Source organism: Propithecus coquereli, unplaced genomic scaffold, assembly GCF_000956105.1.
Source record: "Propithecus coquereli isolate 6110/MARCELLA unplaced genomic scaffold, Pcoq_1.0 Scaffold191, whole genome shotgun sequence".
Classification (NCBI taxonomy): domain Eukaryota; kingdom Metazoa; phylum Chordata; class Mammalia; order Primates; family Indriidae; genus Propithecus; species Propithecus coquereli.
Window position 1 is genome coordinate 163,343 of NW_012143968.1, and position 13,096 is coordinate 176,438.

Sequence of the window (13,096 nt, forward strand, 5' to 3'; positions counted from 1 at the left end):
GATTTTCTCACAGTAGTTTATGGTATTGTGCTGGGGATTCCTAAGACCAAATCCCAGGTTCAGGTGATTCACTGGGAGACTTATAAGACTCACCAGACAGCTGTGTGGATGGCTATGATTTATTACAGTGAAAGGATTCAAAGCAAAATCAGCAAAGGGAAATGGTACATGGAGTGAAATCTAGAGGAAACCAGGCGTAATACTTACAAGAGCTCTCACCCCATGGAATTGCACAGGATGAGCTTAATCTCTGCACCAACCAGTTGTAACAACACATGTGAAGTGTTGTCTACAAAGGAAGCTCTCCTGAGCCTGAGTCCAGGGGTTTTATCGAGGGATGGTCACATGATTGACTACAATCACTAAAAGTCCTGACACTTGGAAGGAAAGCAAATACTCAGGAAAAAAAAAAAACAAGAAAACTTTTTTTTTTTTATACAGTTTAGGCACAATGAGTCACTCTTATCATTTAGCAAAATTTTATATCACTGTAGGAAATTATTTACCAACCAAATTTCCAGACACCAGCCAAGGGCCCATCTGGCAAACAGGCCTTTCTAAGGATAGTTTCAGGCCTATTATATTAATTGTTTTCTACCTTTGTATGTAACATTAATAGCAGATGTCAGCATCTATATTAGAATTTTTATAATGAATATTGTTATGATTTTCTTCTCATGAAAGAAAATTGAAAGTCAAATACTACATTTAGAACTCAGATAGTAGGTATGTTCGATATTTTCCACTTTCCTTCCCCTCCAGATTCGTCCTCCACTCTGCTCTGTGTCTCAGGGACATCTGTGGACTGCACCAACCAGCTCTCCTACCCTTTGGCTTCTACGTCTGTTTGACAATTGGGAGGCACAGCAAAAGATTGAATGACAGTAAGGAGTAAGTTCATAATATTTATTAACACTGCAACAAGTCCCCAGGACTACTGACAGGGCCCTGACTGATGCAGTCATGGAAAGCAAGAGTGGCTCCAGGACAGCTCTCAGAAGAAATATCAGAAGCCTTCTTTGGGAAGTATGTGGGTAGCCTCCTTTCTGAGGGCTGATAGCATGTTTGTAAACCATGTCACACAGTGAGATCATTATTACCTAAATGATCACTGATGTTGCCTAAGATGGCATGTAGATGGAAATCAAAGTGTTGATAGATCAAGTATCTATGACAGTCACTATGGTGACATAATGACCATACACATCATAGCTTCCTCTGATGGCCCTACAGAACATACAGAAGAAGAAGGTGAAATTAAAGGCTATAAATAGCCAACACAGAAAATAAATGGAAAATTAGAAAACTATGAGGGCACATATGACTGAAGTTGATACCTATCACTTGACTGTAAGGGTTGTAGAGTTGCAGCACTAATTAAGGTCTACCTCAGGACCTTAAGGGAAGGGAACTGGAGGGAAAGGAGCGGGTCTTGTGATACATGTTTGACTGGGGACATCCTAAGCAACATGAATGAGGCTGAAAATTATATACTCTCAAATCCCCCTGAAGCTCTCCTCTTCTGCTAGTAGAAGCAGCTGCTACTCACACCCACTATTTTGAAAACACTAAAGATGAATGGACATTGGAATTAATGGGGAATGTTTTTTAAAATGTAGTTTTGTTAGGTAGATAGCAAGGGATTCTGGATCTCCTAGGGATGAAAGTGGGTGTCTTGCCTTGGTGCAATTGCCCCACCTGGGAAGAAGGACAAGGGTGGGCCCCAGGCCCCCATCTTGGTCCTGTCCCACCTTAACCCTGTCCTGAGCAATTGCCATACCTAGGGTAGGGTAGAGCACTCTATGAAATAGCCAATCAGAACTTAGCGTGACAATTGCAAAAGAATGCAAAGGACTCTCTAGCCCACGGGCCAAGCAGCATTGGTATGATGGAGTCCAGAAAGTGACCTAGAACCCACATGCACAGTAAGACTCAGGTCATGCAACTCCCAACTGTCCAATCAAAGTGGTTCCATGGTGATGTCTGAGCCACAGGGAGGTCCCAATCCGGGCACTATAAAACAAGACTGAGACCATAACCAACCCCTTTTTGCCCTTTCCTTTTGCTTTTCCTTTGCTGCAACCATAGGTCCAGTCGTTATCTGTGGCATATGTATCATGCTCTGTAAACCTATACCTTGCTAATGCTCTATAATTCTATCTTTCTCTCCTCAATAAACTTCATTTTCATGCTTGCCTTACTTTGGCGTGTCTGGTCATTCTTTGCCCAGGAGCGTGCCAAGGACTGACATTTCAAACTGAAACCTGACAGTTTCTTTTTCAGTAGTCTGATATGAGGACTGAAATTCTGCATTTAAAAAAAAATTCCCAGGTGATCCTGGTGTTGCTAGTGTGGAGCTCACACTTCAAAACAAAATTTCAGTTTGCCCTTATAAGGACAAATAATTTTTTTTAAAGGCTAATTTTCCTGGTTGTAAATAAGGAAAGATATTTTCCTCCCACTCTTTTTCTGAGACAATTTACTTTAAAAACCTGTAAGTATAAGCACTTTCTCCTCTCTGAGATGTATATAAATCCTTTTGAAAACTATCTAGGCCTTTTGTCATTTTTATGACCCAGGAAAGTCTTTCTCAAAGACCTGGGAGCCATCTCTGAAATGCAAACATCAAAAAAGAAGAACATCAAAAAGGAGATAGCACCACCCATTTCTGTGGGAGGGTGGATTCTAACTTAGGTGGGCATCTTGTTATAAGTTACAAAACTACCTCTTATCATAAAAATATGAGGGTTATTTTTCGTTTGTGCCAATTAGTTACCATAAGTAGCAAGTAAATTTAGTATAAACTGTGTGTAAAGAATGGTGTCAGAACCTCTTACTTGAGGATTAGTTCTTGTTTATATCTTGTGAACATTTTTGTAATGAGTTGTACCTGTTTGGCCGCATAAAAGGGTAAGATTTCTTTATGTCTTCATAATCTCTTATTGGTTTGCATCACATTCTGGTTTAATGGTTATTCAAAAATAAAAAATTCCTTTTGGTTCCAGCTGCGGCACTGCTGAGCCAGCAGCGCCCTCTCTGCGCTCTCCGCGCCCGCGTTGGGCTGTCCCCGGCTCTGCCACTACGACAGAACAGGCCATCTCCTTCGCCAAGGACGTCCTGGCCGGGGGCGTCGCCTCAGCCATCTCCAAGACGTGGCCCGGATCGAGCGGGTCAACTGCCGCCGCAGGTGCACCATGCCAGCAAGCAGATCGCGGCCGACAAGCAGTACAAGGGCATCGTAGACTGCGTCGTGGGCATCCCCAAGGAGCAGGGCGTGTTGTCCTTCTGGAGGGACAACCTGGCCCATGTCACCCGCTACTTCCCCACGCAAGCCCTCAAGTTCGCCTTCAAGGATAAGTACGAGCAGATCTTCTTGGGGGGCGTGGACAAGCACGCGCAGTTCTGGAGGCATTTTGCGGGCAACTTGGCCTCCGTCGGGGCAGCCGGGGCCACCTCCGTCTGCTTCATGTGCCCGATGGATTTCTCCAGGACCCGCTTGGCCGCCGACATGGGAAGTTGGGCACAGAGCGGAGTTCAAGGGCCCGGGAGCCTCTCTGGTGAAGATCACCAAGTCCTGCGGGATCCGGGTGCTGTATCAGGGCTTCAGCGTCTTGGTGCAGGGCATTGTCATCCACGGGGCGGCCCACTTCGGCACGTACGGCACGGCCAAAGCCATGCTCGCGACCCCGCGCGCACGCGCCTCGTGGTAAGCTGGACGACAGCCCAGGTCGTTACGGCGTGGCCAGCGTGGACTCCTACCACTTCGACTCTGTGCGGTGGTGGATGGTGACGCAGTCTGGGCGCAAAGGAGCCGACGTCACATACAGGGGAACCCTGGACTGCTGGAGGAAGATCTTTAGAGACAATGGCGGCAAAGCTTTCTTCGAGGCAGTCTGGTCCAAGTTATCAGGGGGATGGGGGCGGGGGGGCTTCGCGCTGGTCCCATACGATGAGCTGAAGGAAGTCATCTGAGGGCGTCTGTCCCCCGACAGGGCATGGAGACCAGGAGAGTCGTGTAGAATTCTTACCTCTTACGGACCATCAACCTTCGAGAAATTCCAGTTGCTTGTCCTGGCCAGATCATGTCTGCAGAGGGCCAGGGAAGGCTCTAGAAAGGGGGCTTGTGATCACGCTGACCATTGGCAGCCATGATTACTTGGAGGAGGGGAACCCTGACATAGTTGTGGGCCACTCAGACCTAGAGTCCAGATGCTTGTAGGACCCGTGTTGTGTTTAAGTATTTATTTAAAAAAGAATCATGTCTCCATTTGTACTTAAGCACTAGCTCCTCTTTTGCACCTGCGGAGTGTCTGCAATCATGTTCTCTGTGGGGCATTCAGCAAAACAATAAAAACAGGACGCAGAACCAAAAAAAATAAAAAATAAAAAACTGTTTTCTGTCTTCATTACCTTTGTGGAGAGGTTTTTGGGGTTTGGAGAAGAGTTTGTTTTCTAACTATATTTTCCCAACACACTCTAATCCACAACCCATGCACACCCTATTGCTTGGTATATCTAACCATTAACACGTTTGTCATCTGTTCTTGTTTCTCCAAGGCAGAGTTAAAAATGCCCCTAGTTCATAACGGCTGCGTTAAAAATCTCATGGTGCCAAAATGTTATGTGCTTACATTTTGTTACACCCTTGAAGAAATTTCTTTTATTTCTTCATGCTTCAATTAATGCTTCTAATGTAGAAGCTGCTTGTGTCCATGCTGAGCATATGTTCAATTTAGCAAAAATTTGTCTACTTAACATCATTGTACTTGATACGTAGGGTATTGGAAAGGAGTGCTTAATCCAGGAAAGCGTATACATTTTTAAAGGATCTGGACAGTGAAGGGTTTAGAATCTGAGATTATTTCAAATAAAAGGAATGCCAGTATTTTAGGTTTAGAGTCATTTCTAGTGGCACTGAGACTATTATGGGCAGAGGAGAACAGGCCAGTAATGGCAGTTGATGAAGTAGCTAGGTCCAAAGGCCAAGTAAATACACCAAGGAAAAACAGAGATGACAAGAAATATTATAGGTCACAAGTTCTGGACACGGACCTGCTAAATTCAAATCCAAGTTTTACCACTTACTGTGTGACAATATTACTATTACCTTTGTTAAATGTTCGAAAGCAGATATCTGCAGTAGCACCCACCAAGAAAAAATTCACAATATCTGACATCTAATAGAAAAATTACCATGCAAACAAAGAAGTAGTAAAATATGACCCATAATGAGGAGAAAAACTCAATAAATTGAAGCTGACCCAGAAATGACACAGATGACAGAATCAGCAGACAAGTACAGTGAACTAGTTATTACAGTTGTATTCCATATGCTCAAGAAGCTATTTGAGTAAGTCAGTAGACACATGAAAAATATGAAAAAGATTGAAGTTAAATTTTTGGAGATAAAAACCTATAAAGTCTTATATGAAAAATGCATTGAATGGAATCAACAGCATATTAACCGTGCAGAAGACAATGTTACCTGAAAGACGGAGGTTTGTTTGCCTGGCAAGTAACAAATGACTCTCCACTAGAATGTGGGTCTTAATCAGTAGGAGTTTTAACTACTTGTGGAGAGTAAGGAGAGCACTGGGAATATTTTCTAAAGCAGTATCTTCTCAAGGGAAAGTACCATGGGATTTTCTTGGAGTAGTAGAGAAAGAAAAACATGTGTCATCACATATAGAGACATAATTCCCATTATGCATGCATGGTTAGTCTGTCATGCTAGGTCACAGGTTGTATGTTATGATAATGAAGCTATAGCTCTGTTAGGGAGATAGTAAGGGATCTCTGGCTCCCCTGGAGACAAAAGCAGTGGCCCACCATGGTGGGGCCTTGAGCAATTGCCACACCTGCTGAAGAAGGACAAGGGCGGGTGTCCAGAGCCCTGTCTTGGTGCTGCCCTACCTTGATCCTGCCCTGAACAATTGCCACACCTGGTGGAAGGAGGAACACCCTGTCAATCTGCAAAAGAATGCAGGGAATTTCCCCGCACATGGCCAGGCAACCCAGGCACAATAGTGTCTGGAAAATGATCTAGAGTAACCTGAGATTAATTATCAAATCATTAACTGTCCATCAAAATGGTTCAATGGTAACATTTGAACCACGAGGAGGGCCCAATCCAGACAATATAAAACAGGATCCCAGACCATAATCAGGGCTTCTTGTTATGACAAGGGGCCTGGTCCTTGTCTGTTGCCACAGTATCTTGCTCTTGCTTTATAAATGTATTTTTCTCTTCCTCAATAAACTTTGTTTCATGCTTATCTTGCTTTTGGTGTGTCTAGTCATTCTTCTGGCCCAAACCATACCAAGAACTGAGAATATACTGCCAACCTGACGGCTCCTCCTAGAGTGAAGACTTTAGTATGGTAATGAAGAAAATTTACTTGAATTTATCTATAAGCTACCAGGGTCTTTCAGGAGCTAGATTTAGCCAGCTGAATAGTCATGGGTCTCAAAAACAAAGGCTACAGAAGAGGTTGATTGCTTAAGTTGGTTGAATTCTTATAAACTGCGGAGACTCTCCCTTCCTACTTACAACATGATTAGTGAACATGAAGACACAAGCAATAAAAACTACCCCAAATGGAACACAGAGAGGAAAGAGACTTACGAATGATCAGAGGATGGTGTGAGCATTCTGAGCCATGGCTACAAATGGCACAACCCTCTCTGATTCAGCCTGAAATCTGCCATCTTAAACTTCATCCTTTTCCAGAGACAGAGCTCAGGAGACCAGAAAATGACTTCCAAGTCTCAGAGCCAGGACAGCCCTACCATGTTGTGAGCTACTCTGTTGGGAAGACCCAGTGGTAAGAAACTAAGGCTCTTGTTCCAACAGTTTTTCAGGAACTGAGTGAGCTTGAATGCACCTTCTCCAGCCTTAGTCCAGCCCTCAGAATCACCTAGCTAAACTACTCCCAGATTCCTAAACCTCAAAAATTTGTAAGAAAATAAATATTTGTGCTTTTTAATGGTACTTTTTAAACCAAGCAATCAATGACACAAAAGTGAAATTTAATAAATACTATCATTTGCAATAGCATCAAATTGGGCAAAAGATGTGCAAGATCTGTACTCTTAAATGTACAAAACTTTACTAAGATAGTAAAAGAAATCGTAATAAATGGAAGAAAAGTACTGTTCATAAGTCTGAAGACATTGCTTCCTCTGACGCCCTCTCAAGTATTGCATCCTCTGCCCCCACTATGCTACCATAACTGGGCAGGGAGGTGCTCCTCCTTGCCACTTGTGATGATTTCCCTACTTCCTTTCCTAACACACCAACCCCACAGCTTTGAATCTCCTATTATCAGACTAATTGCTCACTAAACCTCCTTATCGTGGTCATCTACTGTCACCAGCCCCTGCCCTTTAACTTCTTGAAGATTTTCACATCTGAATCTTTGATACAACTATATAATTCTTGAAAATATTAAATCAATGATTAATAGCTTACCTTCAAATTCCTAGACATTGTTTTTGAAATCATTTTGTTCTCCTTCCTATCTCAGATCACTCCTTCCCTTGGCAATGTCCTCTAACTTGTCATTATCAAAAACTGTCACCAACAACTATACCCCTGCAATAAGTCATTTGTTAAGTATTTCACTCTCTGACCATCACATCCTTTCTTTATAGATCATGTTCTCTAGTACTCCAGCTCTTGAATCATTTGATCCCACACCAAGCTTTAAATCCATGGTCAATCATATTCACCGTCTGTATACACTCTCCATTTTCTTAACCCACATTATTTTCTTTTGTCTTCTCTTAGCTCTATGGGACCTGTGGACCACCTCATTTAGCTTGAGGGTTTTTGCTTGTGTCCCCAGTGCACATCTTGAGAAGTCTTGCTATAACGTCAAGTGGTCATATCTTGGGAGTTTTCTTCCATACAAATAATAGTATTTCTCTGGAGATGCTAGCCCTCTAAGCCACTATGTGGGTAGTATTAGGGAGCTCTTATTGGGTTTTGTTTATTGGTAAGTAGTATTTGAGAAATCTTAGCTATCATCCTTAGACACATCTGGAATGTAAGAGATGCTGTGAACTGTATCCAGGAGCATCTACCTAAAGGCTTTCATCAGCCATTCTTACTCTACTTTTTGAATATACAATCTGATGACAATATTTACAGTTTTTTAGAATATACCCTAGGAAGCCAGTCTTTTATGTTCCAGTACCTGTGCCCCAAACTTACCTGTGCTGTTTATTGTTTTAAACCCCATCCCTCAACTTGGATTTAGCTAGGTATGTGTCTGTGGTCCTCTTCTGAGATAAATATTACCATCTAAATCCTTGCCATATGCCTTGAATTCAGTTGAACCCTCAATTTCCTTTTTCAATGTCAGAAACATTTCTATTAAACAGTCTCTGATAACATTCTTCCCTACTCCGTGGTTTATACTATAAATTTTATAATCTGATGTTTTTTGCTTTGGATTTTGACTTGCAAAGTGTTTGAAGGTGGATATATGTGGGTATATATATCTATATATACACAAATATATATGTATACACACATATATGTGCATACATATATACACACACATATATATATACACACATATATATGGATTTTGACTTGCAAAGTGTTTGAAGTAGATATATATGGGTATATATATCTCTATATACACATAGATATATGTATACACACATATATGTGTGTGTGTATATATATATACCCATATATATCTACCTTCAAACACTTTGCAAGGTAGTACATATATGTGTATATATATAGATATATAATTTCCATTCTCAAGAAGCTCATGTTTTGCATTTGAAAGTAAGAGTATTAAACACTATTTTTTTTCAATCCAGGACTCAATTTTATTTTTCACTGGCTTCATTGTGTCATTTTTTTTTGCTACAAATGTGGAGGATGTACAAGTCAAAAGGATTAGCAAGTAGAAGGCAAAACGGATGGTATATGCAAAGACTAACTCATTAAACTAGAAATTGACAAAAATACCACTTAGCCACAGGTGGAAAGGGTCTCTGTTCCTTTCTTTCAGTGGAAAAATGTCACTAATTTTCTTATATCCTATTTGTAGGAAATATTTATTCCTTTTATTATATCCAAATTATAGACTAAGATTTTTCCATAGACTCCAAAGGAGTAACTTGAAATTTTGTTTTGTTTTGTTATTTTTGTTTGTTTTTGCAGGGAATTGTGAGTGTAACTGACATCTTTGTTGACTATATTTCTTGAGCTTGAGTTATCTCTGTTTTTAGTTTCATAGTACACATACATGTAACTTCTTTCTCCTGGACACTCTGAAAATGCCTTTTCTCAGTGACTCATTTCCTGGAAATTCTGTCTACTAGGCTAGCACTGTAATATTCTGTTTTCTGTCTCTCTGAGACAGATGTGTGTTCCTGGCCAGTTTCCTGTGTGTTCTGATGGAGCTGCAGCAAAGGGTGAGATTATAAATCAATTCCTCTCGATAGAAAGATTAAATCTCATATTGGATCCAATCTCAAAACAATCCCCTCATAACACAGAAACATGAACTCCATGTTACTTGCTGTGTAACACTATTACGCATTCCTGAACATAGCCACCCACAGTTTAACCCTTAATCTCTTTCTTATTGGCTTGTTTTCCTCTACATTGAGTAAATGTTTCTTTTTAGACTTTACAATTCTCTAAAAGTATCAAGGCCACAGAAGAATATCTACCTGTGTCTTCCCTTATATTCTGACATGGATTGAATTTAGTTTATTGTAAGTACCAGAGGGTCACCTTCTCTTTAGAAGAGTATTTATAACTGTTTAACATCCATCAATATCACCTGGAAGCTTGTTAAAACACAGATTCCTGGACCAGACTCCCAGAGATTCTGATTTAGTCAGTCTTGCAGTGGGAGCTGAGAATTTGGGCTTCTAATAAGTTCTCTTATGATACTGATGTTTCTGGTTGGGGAATACACTTGGAGAATTGCTGCTCTAGAATGATGCCTCACTTCAGCTTGAATAACATTATCAGGTTCCAATCTGTCTGGTAAAAGTGAGTTTCAAAAGTAAAATAGGCCCTTCCACCTTACCTAGAGGTATAGTTCAAATTGTGTTAAATCTTTTTCAAATCTGAAAATTGGTCAAGGGGGTGCTATGCTATCGTGCTGTAATTGCTATCATGAGAGGCAACAGTCATGAGCATAAAATGTCCTTGATAGGTTGGATAATTTTTATTCTCTATAATCATTCAAGGACTCTTGTTTCTCTGCAAGTAAGGGAGTCTCACAATGCTTAGAAGTACTGTTTCAATTCAATAGAAACTTGTACTAATAAAAAGAATATTCGAGGTTAGACATAGTGGTGATTGTAACGCAAGCTGTTGAAAGTTTAGCAATGAAATACTTAAAAATAAGAAAGAAAAGAATATTTGCCTTTGTTGATGCGGTTATTTTAACTGGGAAAAAAATTACATTTGAAAATTATAGTTTCAAATAATATGAATCCAGAAGCTATGGATATACTCAGGATATATAACTATGGATATTTGGCAATGGCCAAATGAAAAGATCACTCTCTCTTTCTCTGTCTCTCAAGAGTTGAAAAGAACAGGATAGTCAAGAAAATATAAATAGAGCCAGACATTGCTAACATCAGGTTTGAAACTGCTTTTACCTAGACCATTCTTGATGTAAACCTATATATTTATATTCTTTAAATCCATGAAATCTGAAGCAAGGTAAGCATCTTGCAATGCAAGTGAGAGAAGATAAGAAACTTAGCGAAGATAAGCAATACTGGTGTATTCTTGGAATTTTAAGAATCATGGGCTAGAATGGTGGTTCTCCAACTTGGCTGCACATAAAAATAATCTGAGACAGTCTGAAAAAGAAAATCTCCCTGCCCAGGAGGCATCTCCGGTCAATCAAACCAGAATCTCTACACATGGAACCCAGACATTTAATTTTTTTTTTTTAATCTCCCAGGTAGTTTTAGTTTGTGCCAATGTGGGGAAGAACACATGCATGTTCTTCTGTTTTATCATTTAATTTGCTTTCATCCACTTTGGGATATTTGTAGTAGAATGAAGAGCTTTAAGAGGCACAGATATTTATGTAACAATCCATTTGTAGGTAGGAAATTTAAAGATAAAGCTGAAATCATTAGTTCCAGGACTTCTATTCAAATGCCCCCTTCCTTTGTTTTTCTTGAATTCCTTGTTCAAGTAAGCGTTTAGTTCTCCTCTGAAGTGATCCATTTCTACCATGCTAGAGTCGGTACCTTTACTTTGGATGCAACTGTCTTTTCAAGAGTTTGAAAGCTCAGACATTTGAAAACACTTAACTGGCCAATCAGTTCCAAATATCAGGCACCTATATGAGTCTATTACAAACAATTTCTACATTTTCTCGGGGCCCGGCCTGAGAGGATGGTGGAAGAACGGGCCATGGCTGTCTGCGTGCAAGTCTGGCCGCTCAGCAGCAGAGAAGAAGCACTTGGAGAAACTGCCCAAATTTACTGGAAAGCTGACGATAATGCCATTTATCAAGTTGATAGAAGTAAATCCATTAATTTTGATCATGTCTTTCACTACAATGAAACTACTGAAAATGTGTATGAAGAACTAGCAGCACCAGTCATCAATTCTGCCATACAAGGCTACAATGGGACTATATTTGCCTACGGGCAGACTGCTTCTGGAAAACGTATACAATGATGGGTTCGGAAGATTACTTGGGTGTATACCCGTGGCCATTCGTGACATTTTCAGAAAAATTAAGAAGTTTCCTGATAGGGAATTTCTCTTGCGTGTGTCTTACATGGAGATATACAATGAAACCATTACAGATTTACTCTGTGGCACTCAAAAAGGGAAAACTTTAATAATTTGAGAAGATGTTAATAGGAATGTGTACATTGCTGATATCACAGAAGAAGTGGTTTATACATCAGAAATGGCTTTGAAATGGATCACAAAGGGAGAAAAGAACAGACATTGTGGAAAAACAAAAATGAACCAGAGAAGCAGTCATTCTCATACAATTTTTAGGATGATTTTGGAAAGCAGGGAGAAGGGTGGTGAGCCTTCTAACTGGGAAGGGTCTGTGAAGGTGTCCCATTTGAATTTGGTTGACCTTGCAGACACTGAAAGAGCTGCTCAAAGAGGAGCTGATGCCGTGCGACTCAAGGAAGGCTGTAATAAGAGTCGAGGCTTGTTTATCTGGGGACAAGTGATCAAGAGACTTAGTGATGGACAAACTGGTTTCATAAATTATTGAGATAACAAATTAACACGAATTCTCCAGAATTCCTTGGGAGGAAATGCAAAAACACGTATTATCTGCACAATTACTCCAGTGTCTTTTGATGAGACCCTTACAACTCTCCAGTTTGCCAGCACTTCTACATATATGAAGAATATTCCTTATGTTAATGAGGTATCAAGCGATGAAGCTCTTTTGAAAAGATAGAAAAGAAATAACGAATCTTAAAAAACAATTAGAGGAGGTTTCTTCAGAGACTCGGGCCCGGGCAATGGACAAAGACCAATTAGCTCAACTTTTGGAAGAAAAATATTTGCTTCAAAAAGTGCAGAATGAGAAAATTGGAAACTTAACATGGATGCTGGTAACCTCTTCTTCCCTCACATCACAAGAGGAATTAAAGGCTAAAAGAAAATGAAGAGTTACTTGGTATCTTGGCAAAATTAACAAAATGAAGGACTCAAACTATGCAGATGGATTTTGAATGCCAACAACTATAACAACAAAAACACATAAACCTGCTATAACTTTATTAGGAGAAATTGATGAATGTGAGTTCTTTTTCAAGTGGATCTACTTGTAATTATAAAATTATAAAAGCCTCCTTATAAAGAGAAGCTAATTATAACTTAGTCAATGTGATGAACATGTTTTTAAAATAAAGTGTGTGTATTTTGGATGTGATTACAATGGAAGAGATTATGACAAAAATAATTATCTTTACAGGCTATATGAGGCAGATTAAAACTAACAACTTGTAAATATTTAAAATAGAAACAATCACAAAAACTTTTAAATATATGAAAGAGATCAGTACAATTATTTGAGTCACCAAAATATTACAATTTTCAATCTAATGA

General features: G+C 39.9%; 2 pseudogenes; both read left to right on the forward strand.

Moving 5' to 3' along the window:
* Nucleotides 1–955: 955 nt before the first annotated feature.
* On the forward strand, nt 956–3,972 carry LOC105809201 (annotated as a pseudogene).
* Nucleotides 3,973–11,401: 7,429 nt separating this feature from the next.
* Nucleotides 11,402–12,819, forward strand: LOC105809202 (annotated as a pseudogene).
* The last annotated feature ends 277 nt before the right edge of the window (nt 12,820–13,096 follow it).